Source organism: Bos grunniens, chromosome 16 (assembly GCF_055505025.1).
Source record: "Bos grunniens cultivar Pamir isolate PY7600 chromosome 16, Bosgru_T2T1.0, whole genome shotgun sequence".
Lineage (NCBI taxonomy): Eukaryota > Metazoa > Chordata > Mammalia > Artiodactyla > Bovidae > Bos > Bos grunniens.
Window position 1 is genome coordinate 74,309,446 of NC_141180.1, and position 15,164 is coordinate 74,324,609.

The following is a 15,164-nucleotide window of genomic DNA, read 5'->3' on the forward strand; positions in this document are numbered from 1 at the left end:
ATAGGGATTGCATTGAATCTATAGATTGCTTTGGGTAGTATACTCATTTCACTATATTGATTCTTCCGATCCATGAGCATGGTATATTTCTCCATCTACTAGTTTCCTCTTTGCTTTCTTTCATCAGTGTTTTATAGTTTTCTATACATAGGTCTTTAGTTTCTTTAGGTAGATATATTCCTAAGTATTTTATTCTTTTCATTGCAATGGTGAATGGAATTGTTTCCTTAATTTCTCTATTTTCTCATTATTAGTGCATAGGAATGCAAGGGATTTCTGTGTGTTGATTTTATATCCTGCAACTTTACTATATTCATTGACTAGCTCTAGTAATTTTCTGGTGGAGTCTTTAGGGTTTCCTATGTAGAGGATCATGTCATCTGCAAACAGTGAGAGTTTTACTTCTTCTTTTCCAATTTGGATTCCTTTTATTTCTTTTTCTGCTCTGATTGCTGTGGCCAAAACTTCCAAAACTATGTTGAATAGTAGTGGTGAGAGTGGGCAACCTTGTCTTTTTCCTGACCTTAGGGGAAAGGCTTTCAATTTTTCACCATTGAGGATGTTTGCTGTGGGTTTGTCATATATAGCTTTTATTATGTTGAGGTATGTTCCTTCTATTCCTGCTTTCTGGAGAGTTTTTATCATAAATGGATGTTAAATTTTATCAAAGGCTTTCTCTGCATCTATTAAAATAATCATATGGCTTTTATTTTTCAATTTGTTAATGTGGTGTATTATATTGATTGATTTGCAGATAGTGAAGAATCCTTGCATCCCTGGGATAAAGCCCACTTGGTCATGGTGTATGATCTTTATAATGTGTTGTTGGATTCTGATTACTAGAATTTAACAATAAATACAGGATCAAAACCTTGAACTTGCAATTTCATTTATTATATTGAACTCAGTTTCATCAAGTCAAAGCCATGATCAAACAAAATTACAAAGTAGTGGGGGGACCTACAACTGTGAAGTTACTGAATTACAATTTAAATAGTGTAGTGATAGCTGTATATGGTAATACTGCAGCAATGGAGGAATGTTATCATTATGTGAAAGTTTTCCTTACAATTAAAATTAATATAATTACCAATATTCTGTCTATATTTGGAATTATTTACATTCTAAATGGCTTCCTCTTAACAAAAAATGAAGTTATTTTATACAATTAAATAATAAAAGAGTTTAGTACAGGCCAGATACTCATTGCTATTTATATGTTCCAGAATAATCTAAGCCTAATTATTGTAACAACTCTGTGAGGTATATCTTATTATTAAGGCTACTGAAAAAAGTGAAAGTCACTTATTGCTGTCCAACTCTTCGCTGACCCCATGGACTAAAACCTCTGTATACTGGATTCACCAAAGAACACTGGAGTGGGTTGCCATTCCCTTCTCCAGGGGATCTTCCAGATCCAGGGTACAAACCCAGGTCTTGTACACTGCAGGTGGATTCTTTAGCATCTGAGCTCTTTACAGTGGAAACCCATAAAGTTACTGAAACACATGTTAAACAGCTAACCTAATGTCACCAAGGAGTAAAAGGTAGAGTTAGAATTTGAACCTAAGAAACCAGGTTCTAGGATTAAAGTTTTCAGGTACTACACTATAGCTACAATACTAAATACAAAAATAAGGTCTAAAGTAAAGTAAGAACGAATGATAAATTCATTTCTTTTAAAAGCAGATACCACTATGACAATTATCAGAGTGGCTAAACTCCAATAAACAGAAAATCCCATATATTGGTGAAGATACAGAGCAACAGGAACTCAATTTATTAACTGTTGTTGGAATGTAAAATGGTACAAGCACTTTATGGGCTTCTTATGAAGCTAAATATAGGCTACCTATCATGTAATACAGCAATCACACTCCTAGTTAATTATCCAAATGCACTGAAAACATGAAAGCTTCCACACAGATGTTCAGAGCAACTTTATTCATAATTGCCAAAAATTAGAAGTAATCAAGTTGTCCTTCAGTAAGTGAATAAACTGTGATGCATTCATACAATAGATTATTATTTGGTAAGTAAAGGAATGAGTAACTGAGCCTTGAAAGAAATGGAGAAGGTTTAAAGAGCTATTACTAAGTGAGAGAAGTCATTCTCAAAATCCTGAATAAAAAGGGATGCTTTTACTTCTATGACATTCTGGAAAAGGCAAAGCTCTACAGGTGTTGAAAAGATCAGGGATTGCCAGAAGTTTGGTGGAAGAGTTTGGTGGAAGGGGAGGAGAGAGAGAGAAGAATAAGTGCAGCCCAGGGGTCTTTAGGGTCCTAAAACTATCTATACAATATTACAATGGTGGACACGTGGCATGATGCATTTGTCAAAACCCACAAAGCTGTACAAAAGGAAGAGTGATGCCTAACATAAATTATGGTGCTTACTTAATAATCAGGTGACAACATTGGTCCATCAGTTATAAAAATTATAATCAAAAATAAAGAAATGTAATTAACAAAAGTGCTTCTTGTGTTAGAAATAATCTCTAATAACATGAATTACTTTTGTGCACAGAAATTCAATAAAAGAAGCAATACTTATTACAAGGGATTGGTTCACCCATTCCTGGTGGCTGATTAAAGAAGAGAACTTTGGCAAGGCATATAGCCAGGAGCTAAAAATCATGACTGGAAACTATATGAAATGAAGCCTGGAATCTTTGGATATAAAAAGGATCTATCCTTTTTTAACAGAATTTCCAATGTGGCTCAATGCTAAGGAAGCCGCCTGTTAATGCAGGAGACCTGGGTTGATCCCTGCGTCAGGAAGATCCCCTAGAAAAGGAAATAGCAATCTGCTTCAGGATTCTTGGCTGGGAAACCCCATGAACAGAGGAGCCTGGTGGGCTTTCATTCATGGGGTCACAAAAGACTCAGACATGTCTTAGGGACTAACACGCACACACCCTCTTTTAAAGGCCTTTTGATTAATTAAATTTGGCCCACCCAAGATGATATATCTTTTAATAAAACTGACTGCTTAGGCCTGATTCATTAAATCAATTTCACTGCAGCTTCAAAATTCCTACAGAGCAGTGAAAAGATGAGTGTGTAACTAGGTCATTAGGAGATGTGTGTGTACGTGCACTATAAAACAGTTATTTCAAAGCCTCCTTGAAGTTTCACAGGAGTGTAGCTCTTACAGCCTACCTGATGTAGAAACACACTAGCAAGGGAATTCTGCACGATTTACTTCAGAAGCAAAGCTGTGTGGGAAACCATGACGGTGGATATAGCAGTCATGGTAGTCTGGGGGGAAGCACTGTGGACAAGGAAGGCAAATTCATTTTCTGAGCAAGTGTATTTTCCAGGAAAAGCAAGATGTTAACCAATTCGATAAAGAAAGGGATTTAATGTAGTCAGCTTGCCACCAGGTAGCTGGCTGATCACCTCAGAGAACTCAGGGTCAGTCTCCATTGTTGGGATAAGGACACTCAACAGAGTCAACAGCCAGGCCAGCCTTGGGGGTGGAATTCAGCATTGCTAAGCTCATGCTGATCCCATCCTTGTCACCAGGACTGCTTTGTTCATGAGTCATTGAGCAAAGACAGAGGTGGCTGAGCAGGATGCTCACAGACATTCATAGTAGAAGCCGTCTTAGTCACTTGATTGCTAAAGTACCTCTTTTTTTGTTTGGTTGGTTGGTTTTCTTTTTACTAATTCACATGGAACACAAATATCTTCCTTTCCTGTTTCCAAAGACATCTACCTACAGACCATCTTCAAGACTCTTTTTCCATGAATCTTACAATTGTGCCCATGATCATTCCACCAAACCACTGGCCACATTTCATGAATTGGTATCGAGCTGGTCATTTGGCATTTCGCCTTATAGGCAAAAGCAAACAGGCAATTACCCTGACTGAAGCTCTGCCTTTTACTGAAAAACAAGTCCCTATGCCCAACTTACAGGGAGGCTAAACAAGAACAGAAGGTCAGGGTGTGGAGCCCAGAAAGATGTACTGAGGGCCCTGCAAGGACAGGAGTGGCTCATGCCTTAAAAACCTCAAACTGCCTGAAAGCCCTCAGTGAAGCCCTTTCCTAGAAAGCTGAGGCAGGAGCATGGTGAGGTGTTTAAACATCTTGGTGTCAGAGCTCTAGATCTGGAGGCCAGGTCATGGTCAGGTAACTGTTCCCGTAAATAACGAAAGCTAACACTCGTTAGTTTCTGTTCTGACAAGAAAGGGCAGGTCCTGAAGCATGACTTATCCTCCAGGGTCCAGTCCTGGCAGAGTCAGAGCTCAGCTGGCAGCGCCCTCAGCGCTGGGTCCTCAGACCCTGCTCAGCTGTCATTGCTGAGGGAGCCAGGCGCCAAATGCAACTGGCCCTCAGGCTCCTCAGGCCAGCCATGTGGGGGGTGTGGGAGCAGGTCTTGGAGATGGCATCCAGGGCAGATGGTGCAGCCAGAAGGTGGCAGAGGCGGGGAGAGGGTCACTGCCTCCTCAAGGCCTGGGTGCGGCCAGTAGAGGCCGCAGTGAGGGCTCTGGAGGTCAACAGGACACAGACCCCCATATATCCCCTGGGTCCCCAGATCACCATTGGTCTGAGGCTGGATGAACTGGAGCACCCTGGAGGGGAGGCCAGGATTGACTCTTACCTCACTGTCCATGTGACAAGCCCTGCTCTGCTGACCTTGCCTGGTTGTCCCCACTAATGGTCACTCACTGACAGTTGCTTCCTTGGGGGGAGGAGCCCATTGAAAATGGCTGAACAGGACTTGCTGCCTGGTAACAAGGTGCAGAGTAATAGCTCACAGGTACAGCTGTGCTGAGGTCTGCTCTTGGCTGTGCTCTGTTACAAGTCTCCTGGTCGAGTCTCCATTCAGCCCTGTCCTTTAGAGGTACCCCCAGACAGAAACTACGTGGCCACAGCTGTCAGCTTTGGGTGGTCTCTTTATATCCCACAGTACTGTCTTTATTGGGCTCAAGAATGTGATCTATGAGTTGGAGCCATGGAGATGTGAGCTACCTCCTTCACACAAGCTACTTTTCCCTCAGCCCTGCTCAAGCCCTGTCTCCTTCATTCCCACTTCCATTTGATAATGGAGCACTGTCACACATGCCTGACTTTGTGCCTTGGTAGGTCAGAATATCTTGCCTCATGATGAACAGGCATAGAAAAATAAATAATAAGAAGAAGAAGATGCAAAATGATTTAAACATCCTATTTCTGCTCACATGTACAATCAATACTCATTATGAGTCAGAGAATATTCAGCACCGAGCTGAAGCTTAATGTCTATAGGTAGCAGACAGACAGGAAGACTGCAGCAGACTGGAAGCCCAGGGGCACCAGCTGCAACTGCTCTGCCACTTAAGTCCCATGGGTCAGCAGATCTAATGGAGCTCGAAGCATTACTGGCAGATAGAGAGGTTGTTCAGTGCCACTGCCATCACCGACTCGATGGACATGAGCTTGAGCAAGCTCTGGGAGGTGGTGATGGACAGGGAAGCCTGGCAAGCTGCAGTCGATGGGGTCACAAGGAGTCAGACATGACTGCGCAAATGAACTGAACTGAACTGGAGTACATTGTCAGTTGTTTGGCACAATTACTTTGTTTTATGTTATGTACAATTTTAATGAAGAAATTAGTAAAAATGCTATGTGAGATATAAAATAAATTTTAAAAAATATGAACTCTGAAATTAGGCTGTTTGAGTATGAATCTTTAGTTTACCATTTACTTTGTCTGTATCCTAGGAGTGGTTAGTCATCCTTTTCCTATCTTGTCTTCCTAATCTGAGACATAATAACATCTATTTCATAAAACTGTTGTGAAGAATAAATTATGTGTGTGTGTTTAAACTAGTTGCTACATCTAATGTGTGTAAATGTAATTATTATTATTCTTGTACACAAGGGAAAATATACAAAAGAAATTACAGAATTAGATTTCAATACAGAAAATAGGTGAGCAAGTAACTTTGTTAAGTATAATTAAATGTACTTTTACAGTAAAAAATAAAATAACTGATAAGACATAATAAATATCACTTCTTTTGATCAAATATGAACCCAAACTTTCTGATATAAGACAGAAATGTGACCAAGAAGGACAGAAAGAACATGACTTGTTTTTCTCTACAGAGCTAACTAGAGTGTACTTTTCTATAAGATTCCTGTGTCCATACAGACCTTACAAAAGGTATGGACTCACACCAGTCCAGATGAAAGAAAGAGACACCAAGAGTCCTGTCTGAGAAATGATGCAAACCACATTAATTCTATGAAAAGGAGTAAGGCACATATCCAAGAGCAGACGATTTTAAAACAAGAAATCTCATTTTTATAGAAAGAAACATAAAAATTGGATAACACTCATTCACCCTTAGATAACAAATTTTGTGGATCTAAATTAATATAGTTAATCTTCCACTTTCAAGTAGAAATTTTGTTTACATTCCATCTTTTGATATGCATAAAAAGTACTGACTAAAACTTTTATTTTAGAACATCTATATAATGTAGAAAATAATCATTTTATGGAATATTTTTAACTTTTGTTTTTTGAAGTCACACAGCCTAACCAAAATAAAACAAGCTATTATTTGTTGCTTGGTAAGGGAAATCTGCATTGCTGTCACACCTAATTTCCCTAAGAAAGTTAAACATTGTTATTCCGGAGACATCATGGCTGACATTAATTTAGGATAATGAGGGTGTGTAATTTGTTTTGCGTAGATCAGCACTGTTGCAAGTAATGAATGAAGTTCTCAGGTGGGTCAGTGGTAAAGAATCTGCCTGCCAATGCAAGAGACACAGGAGAATTGGGTTTGATCCCTAGGTCAGGAAGATCCCCTGGAGGAGGAAGTGGTAACTCACTTCAGTATTCTTGCTGGAAACATCCACGGACAGAGGAGCCTGGAGGGCTGCAGTCCTTGGTGTTACAATCAAACACACAGCATGCACTCACGCAGAATAGTACATACAAGCAGCCATTATATATTCCAGTCCATTGCTAAATTATGTTTTCTTAAAACTGAATTATCTGATGAGAGTAATCCAACTACAGGCCACTGTATTATGTAAGAAATAATCAGGTTAACATTATAACACAGTTCTTAAACTTGAATATACTTTTTAACTGTTAAGGCAGGAGTTTTACAGTTTAAGCTTAAGTGTACAGTTTTACAATGCTTAATGTCAAAGAACTGCATCCATTTACTTATAAATTTTTATCATCTTAAGAATGCATTCCAACTTGTGACAGTTTGTAACAAATGTCACGAGTCTGATCCTTGTTTTTCTTAATCATAAAGGTAAGGTATTTGACTAGGTAGTTTTTACTGTGGAACAAACATCAGAATTCACGAATAGCTGAATACACTTATCACATAAACACTAATGACAGATAAAAGCTGAAGCTGAATCTTCCCAAAGAATATCAGTTCCTCATAGCATTTCAATCTCCAGTCCTGTCTGTACAGGCCAAAGTGAGAGGCACCAGTTTTCTGCTTCCTATAACGCATTTTGTAAATTTAAGTAAATTAATTTTTATGTCACTGTAATTTTTCCAAAAGAAAAAAAAGAAAGAAAATATATGTAACAGAAACAGTTCAAACTAAAAAATGAAGTTGCTGATATACTATATATACTAGTACATATGATTACACAAGCAATGCTATTGAGAAGTTATCCACAAAACTAGAAAACATAACATTTTCTAATCTAAATAAATCAGCATAGATTAAAATGTCATTAATGCTGCATAAAAATTCTCAATGGTTCCTCAAAATCATAAATTTGAAGGCAATATGTCATAGAATGACCCTTTGTATACAGTTTAGGCTACCTATTATATTGTCAAAGTATATTGTACTTATTTCCAATAATTGAAAATTGCTTTTTCTACTGGATTCTGAAGCAGTTTTGAAACTCAGCCCGAACAACTGACACAGTACAGAAAGTTATTTCTAGCTTTGATGTTGACCTTTATTTAAAATCAGAGCAACTATAAACATGAAGAAAGCTAAAAAGGACAGTTGGGTTCATATATGAAATAAATCCGAGAACAGGGAATTTGTCTATCACATGAGTATTACTCCTTCTTGGTTGGTATGCTAATTTATTGTTAGGATTATGGGGACCTCAGGTTAATTTAATACTCGAAGTCAGTATTTCCACACCTATCAGTGAATAAAAGAAGGGAAAATAAGTAAGTACTACTAAACATATCTCCCTGGATTGGGAAGATCCCCTGGAGGAGGAAATGTCAGCCCACTCCAGTACTCTTGCCTGGAAAATTCCATGGACAGAGCAGCCTGGTGGGCACAGTTCATGGGGACCCTAAGGGTTGGACACGACTGTCTGACTTAGCAATCACTCTCTCAAACATGTCTTAAGGCTGGAATTCCTTATGAGCTAATTAATTTCAAAATACCAAACAGAAGAAAAGAGAAAAAAAAATCCAAAAGCTCTTGCTGAAAATGAACTCTCAACAAAAGTTAAAACAAAACAATAAGAAATGCAATCTTGCAAATCCCAATGAAGTTGACAGCTAAACATTGATTTCTGATAAAATTAATCTGTAAAGAGCAACATTTCAAAGTCTTGAAATAAGTCTGAAAATGATGTTCAAAATTACATCTGAAAGCATAACTTATATCTAAATGAGTAATAAACTATGGAATAAAATAGAGAGAAATTAAACTACACTAGATCAGACATCTAGATTCAGTACTAATAATACTTTTGTAGTTCTTGAAATTACTGGTAAATGTTCATTTTCTAACTATGCTTCAATATAGCATCAGAGTTAAAAATGGACTGTAAAAGGAAACAAACTCTGAATACATTTTATTAATTATTTTATAGTTATTATTTACCACAAATTAAGCTTATTAAAAACATGCCAGGTTAGAAAAATTGAAAAAGACACATGTACCCCACTGTTTATTAGAGTACTATTTACAACAGCTAGAACATGGAACCAATCTAGATGTCTATGGACAGATGAATAGATAAAGAAGCTGTGGTACATATATAAAATGGAAGATTATTCCATCATAAAAGGAACACTTGACTCCCTTCTAATAAGATGAATAAACCTAGAGCCTATTACAGAGTGAAGCAAGTCAGAAAGAGAAAGATAAACATGGTATCCTAACATTGTGTGGATCACAATAAACAGTGGAAAATTCTGAAAGAGATGGGAATACCAGGCCATCTGACCTGCCTCTTGAGAAACCTATATGCAGGTGAGGAAGCCACAGTTAGAACTGGACATGGAACAACAGACTGGTTCCAAAGAGGAAAAGGAGTACGTCAAGGCTGTCACCCTGCTTATTTAACTTATATACACAGTACATCATGAGAAATGCTGGGCTGGAAGAAGCACAAGCTGGAATCAAGATTGCCGGGAGAAATATCAATAACCTCAGATATGCAGATGACACCACCCTTATGGCAGAAAGTGAAGAGGAACTAAAAAGCCTCTTGATGAACGTGAAATAGGAGAGTGAAAAAGTTGGCTTAAAGCTTAACATTCAGAAAACAAAGATCATGGCATCTGGTCCCATCAGTTCATGGGAAACAGATGGGGAAACAGTGGAAATAGTGTCAGACTTTATTTTGGGGGGCTCCAAAATCACTGCAGATGGTGATTGCAGCCACGAATTTAAAAGACGCTTACTCCTTGGAAGAAAAGTTATGACCAACCTAGATAGCATATTCAAAAGCAGAGACAGTACTTTGCCAACAAAGGTTCATCTACTCAAAGCTATGGTTTTTCCAGTGGTCATGTATGGATGTGAGAGTTGGACTGTGAAGAAAGCTGAGCACCGAAGAATTGATGCTTTTGAACTGTGGTGTTGGAGAAGACTCTTGAGAGTCCCTCGGACTGCAAGGAGATCCAACCAGTCCATTCTAAAAGATATCAGTCCTGGGTGTTCTTTGGAAGGAATGATGCTAAAGATGAAACTCCAGTACTTTGGCCACCTCATGCGAAGAGTTGACTCATTGGAAAAGACTCTCATGCTGGAAGGTATTGGGGGCAGGAGGAGAAAGGGACCACAGAGGATAAGATGGCTGGATGACATCACCGATTTGATGGACATGAGTTTGAATGAACTCCGGGAGTTGGTGATAGACAGGGAGGCCTGGCGTGCTGCAATTCATGGGGTCGCAAAGAGTCGGACACTGTTGAGCGACTGAACTGAACTGAACACATATATATGGAATCTAGAAAGATGGTACTGATGGAGTTATTTTCAGAGCAGCAATGCAGACACAGACATAGAGAACAGACTTATGGAAATGGGGAGAAGGGAGGAGGGAGAGGGTGGGATATATTGAGAGAGTAACATGGAAACTTACATTACCACGTGTAAAATAGATAGTTTGCTGTATGGCTCAGGGAACTCAAAAAGGGGCTCTGTATCAACCTAGAGGGGTGGTTTGGGGAGGGAGATGGGAGGGAGGTTCAAGAGGGAAAGGACATATGTATACCTATAGCTGATTCATGTTGATGTTTGGCAGAAACCAACAAATTCTGAAAAGCAAATATCCTTCTTTAAAAATAAATCAATTAAATAAATAAGCAAATTCAAAACATGCCAGGTGTTAGGGATTTCCCTGGAGATCCAGTGGTTAGGTCTCTCAGCTTCCACTGAAGCAGCACAGGTTCGATCTCTCATTGGGTAACTAAAATTCCACATGCCACTTAGTATGGCCAAAAGGTTATAGATAGATAGATAGATAGATAGATTGTGTTAAGGAATAAAAAGATTTATTAAATAAATTAATTAAATAAACATGCCAAGTTAGTTCTCTATAAATTCTGAATATAAAAACTCAAAAAAAGTGATCAGAAAATGAAAAATCGTAAGAATAATATAACACATAAAATATTAACAAACCACTTTTAAATTGCTCAGAAGTAACTCTGAAGTTTAAAACAAAAATGTGCTCATGCAAAAATAAAGGTGATAAGTGCTACAGTAACAATATCACTAAGAGAAATTATTTTTCCTAAATAATCTCCAAAATAAACATAATTCCAATCAAAAAGAGAGAAGTACAAAGGGGGAATCCATCTACTATACATTTAAAATATAAAATAACACTGGTTTCCCTGGTGGCTCAGATGGTAAAGAATCTGCCTGCAGTGCGGGAGACCTGGGTTCAATCCCTGGTTTGGGAAGATCCCCTGGAGCAGGGCATCGCAACCCACTCCAGTATTCTTGCTTGGAGAATCCCCATAGACAGAGGACCCCGGCAGGCTACAGTCCATGGGGTCACAAAGAGTCAGACTCGACTGAGTGACTAAGCACACACACAGAAGAAAAGAATTTATTTTTAAAGAACTGACCTTAAATACTATGACAAATATGCAATGTAACTAAATCACCAATGTTAGTCTCAAAGATACACATTAAATGTGCACACACAAAAAGGGAAAAGACCAAGAGCATAACTGATGCAAAATTTGGATTGGCAGGTAATCTGCAGAAGAATAATCAAAATAGTCAGAAAACAAATAAAAGAATAATCAATCGCATTGACGATCAGGAATATTCAAATTAAAAGATTATATGATACCTTTGTCCACCTATAATATGGATTTAAAATAGTCTAAAATACTAATTTTTAAGGCTGAGTGCTGAAGAATTGATGTTTTTGAACTGTGGCACTGGAGAAGACTTCAAGAATATCAAGTCAGTCAATCCTAAAGGAAATCAGTCCTGAATATTCATTGGAGGACTGACGCTGAAGCTGAAGCTCCAATACTTTGGCCACATGATGTGAAGAGCTGACTCCTTAGAAAAGACCCTGATCCTGGGAAAGTTTGAAAGCAGGAATAGAAGGGGACAACAGAGGACGAGATGGTTGGATGGTATCATCAACTCAATGGACGTGAGTTTTAGTAAGCTACAGGAGATGGTGAAGGACAGGGAAGCCTGGTGTGCTGCAGTCCATGGGGTTGCAAAAAGTCAGACACAACTGAGCGACTGAACAACAAGGACAATGATACTGCTGCTGCTGCTGCTAAGTCACTTCAGTCCTGTCCGACTCTGTGCAACCCCATAGACGGCAGCCCACCAGGCTCCACCGTCCCTGGGATTCTCCAGGCAAGAACACTGGAGTGGGTTGCCATTGCCTTCTCCAGACAATGATACTACTATACACCTATTTAATATGGATTTAAAATAGTCTAAAAAATTATTCTTTTATAAAAATGTAAAGGAAACTCTAACACACTGCTGGCATATAAATAGAAATATTTTACGGTACTGTAGATTACATTTGGCTAATATCTGAGAAAGTTTAAGATGCCCTTGTACATGATCCCAAAACTCCACTTCCAGGTATATACCCTAGAATTGCTTTTATATAAACGCTTAAATACAAAAATGTTCACAAAAGAATCTCTTAGGTCGGAAAAATTAGCATCAGTGTTGCAGTGAATACTGAATATGCATTAAATAGAATAGTGTGGAATGCTTCCATTGACCTCTTATTTCTCTCTGGTTCCCCAGGTTAATTGTGATCTTTTTCTTTCACAAGATTTGACACCTAGCCTATGTGTTCACAGGTCATTATCAGAAGAGATGAATACTGGTTTAAACTAACCACACATCTGTGGACATTCATCTTTCTTCTTCTTTTCCTTCTAAGTCACCATGAATTCAGTATATCTCCAGTCCCATCAGTGGAATTGCCCTTTGGGGAAGCTGGACATGGAAGTAATTAAAAATGATCTTTATCAGTTTCACGACATCATGTAGCTGTCTTTTAAATTGGGCACTCATTTGTACATAAACTAGAAAAGATATGTACAAGTTAGGGTCTTGCCTGCAACTGTTTCCCCACCCACAAATTTACACAACAGGCTGATATTCCCAAGGACTGCATCTGAGACTCTGACAAGGATCAGGCTAGCCATCAGACTGCTCAGTAGTTATATAATGCAATATTTTATGTATTTTAAAAACATCACTAATGAGAATGTTACAGCAAAGGGAACTCTACTTAATGCTCTGTGATGAGCTGAATAACAAGGAAGTACAAAAGGGAGGGGATGTATATATAAGTATGCTGATTCACATTGCTATACATTACAAACTAACACAGCATTGAAAAGCAACCACATTCCAATGAAACTTTTTAAAAAATCACAAAAAAAGAATGCTAGGATCAAAATTTTTATCAACTAGATCACCTTCAAATATGAGGGGATAATTCATATATTTGTGTGTGTGAATATACACATATATATACACATCTGTCTATCCCTGGTGGCTCAGACGATAAAGCTTCTGCCTGCAATGCGGGCGACCTGGGTTCAATGCCTCGGTTGGGAAGATCTCCTGGAGAAGGAAATAGCAACCCACTCCTATATTCTTGCCTGGAAAATCCCATGGACGGTGAAACCTGGTAGGCTACAGTCTATATGGTCGCAAAGAGTTGGACACGACTGACTGACTTCACTTTCTTTCTTTCACTTTACACATCTGTATATATATATGTATGTGTGTGTGTGTGTATATATATACATATATATATATATGTTTCTCATACACTTTCTTCTTCAGAAGAGTTACCCCATAAATATTTACATTTAAATTTATATTTGAAGGAGTAATGAGAAGAAAAATGACACAACTACATGGATGTTAAGTTATATGATAATTAATATGACCAAATATATAATAATTTGTTTTCTTGAAAAATTAAGGATAAAAAGAGACAAAATAGAAATCATATGCTACAGAAGTGATTCCAGGAAAGAGACCCTTAAAGCTGGAATCGGGAATACATTGTCTAATTTGGTTAGGTTAGAGGATGGCAATGGTTTATTTTGCACAGAACTGGGAGAGTGGAAGTCAATGTAATTCAGTGGCAAACAACAGCAGCAACCACAAAACTTATCCCTTGTACTCTTCTGGAATCATGCTATAGGTTTTAGGCCAAAGAACGTCTTCTGTGGGCATGCTCAGAGTCTCTAATTTCTTGGAAATGCAGAAAACACATCTATCTGAATTTAAGTTCTCCATTTTAATCATGAGAATAGCAATATTATAATGTAATTTCAAATGTTCATTGACTTGAAATTTATAGTTTGGATTGGGAAAGAAGGCCCTGAGAATGAGTTGTAACTTTGATAGACTCCTGTCAACCTGCTTACCTCCCATCTCTCTTCCACCCCTTCTCCCTCTTTTGGGGAGATTAGAGGACCCTTCCGTTCCTTGTTTTGTCATTAAGTCATGTCCAACTCACTGGTGATCCCATGGACTATAGCCTCCTAGGTTTCTATGTCCATGAGATTTCCCAGGCAAGAAGACTGAGGAGGGTTACCATTTCCTTCTCCAGGGATCTTCCCAACCCACAGACTGAAGCGGGTCAGCCTGCTTGGCAGGCTGATTCTTTACCATTGAACAACCTGGGAAGCCCTAGAGGCCTGTGTAATGGACATGAGTTTGGGTAAACTCTGGCAGTTGATGATGGACAGGGAGGCCTAGCATGCTGCAGTTCATGGGGTCGCAAAGAGTCAGACACGACTGAGTGTCTTTCACAAAAAGTGAAAGTGAAGTCGCTCGGTTGTGTCAGACTCTTAGCGACCCCATGGACTGCAGCCTACCAGGCTCCTCCATTCATGGGATTTTCCAGGCAAGAGTACTGGAGTGGGGTGCCATTGTCTTCTCCATCTGTCATGTCTAACTCCTTGTAATCCCATGGAGTGCAGCACATGAGGCTTCCTTGTCCATGACCAACTCCTGGAGCTTGCTCAAACGCATGTCCATCGAGTCAGTGATGCCATCCTACCATCTCATCCTCTTTTGTCCCCTTCTCCTCCTGCTTTCCATCCTTCCCAATATCAGGGCCTTTTCCAATTAGTCGGTGCTCCGCATCAGGTGGCCAAAGTATTAGAGCTTCAGCCTCAGCATCAGTCCTTCCAAAGAATATTCAGGACTGATTTCCTTTAGGATGGATTAGTTGGATCTCCTTGAGCTCTCAAGATCTTGAGAGTTCAAGGGACTCTCAAGAGTGTATATACATACATACATTTTCAAAGAATATTGTATTTTTCAAAATATTAACATACATCATCATAGCCATCAATACAACCATCTGATTAAGTAGTTTCTTTATTATAAAGATTAGTAAACACAATTTTGGAGAAGGCAATGGCACCCCACTCCAGGACTCTTGCCT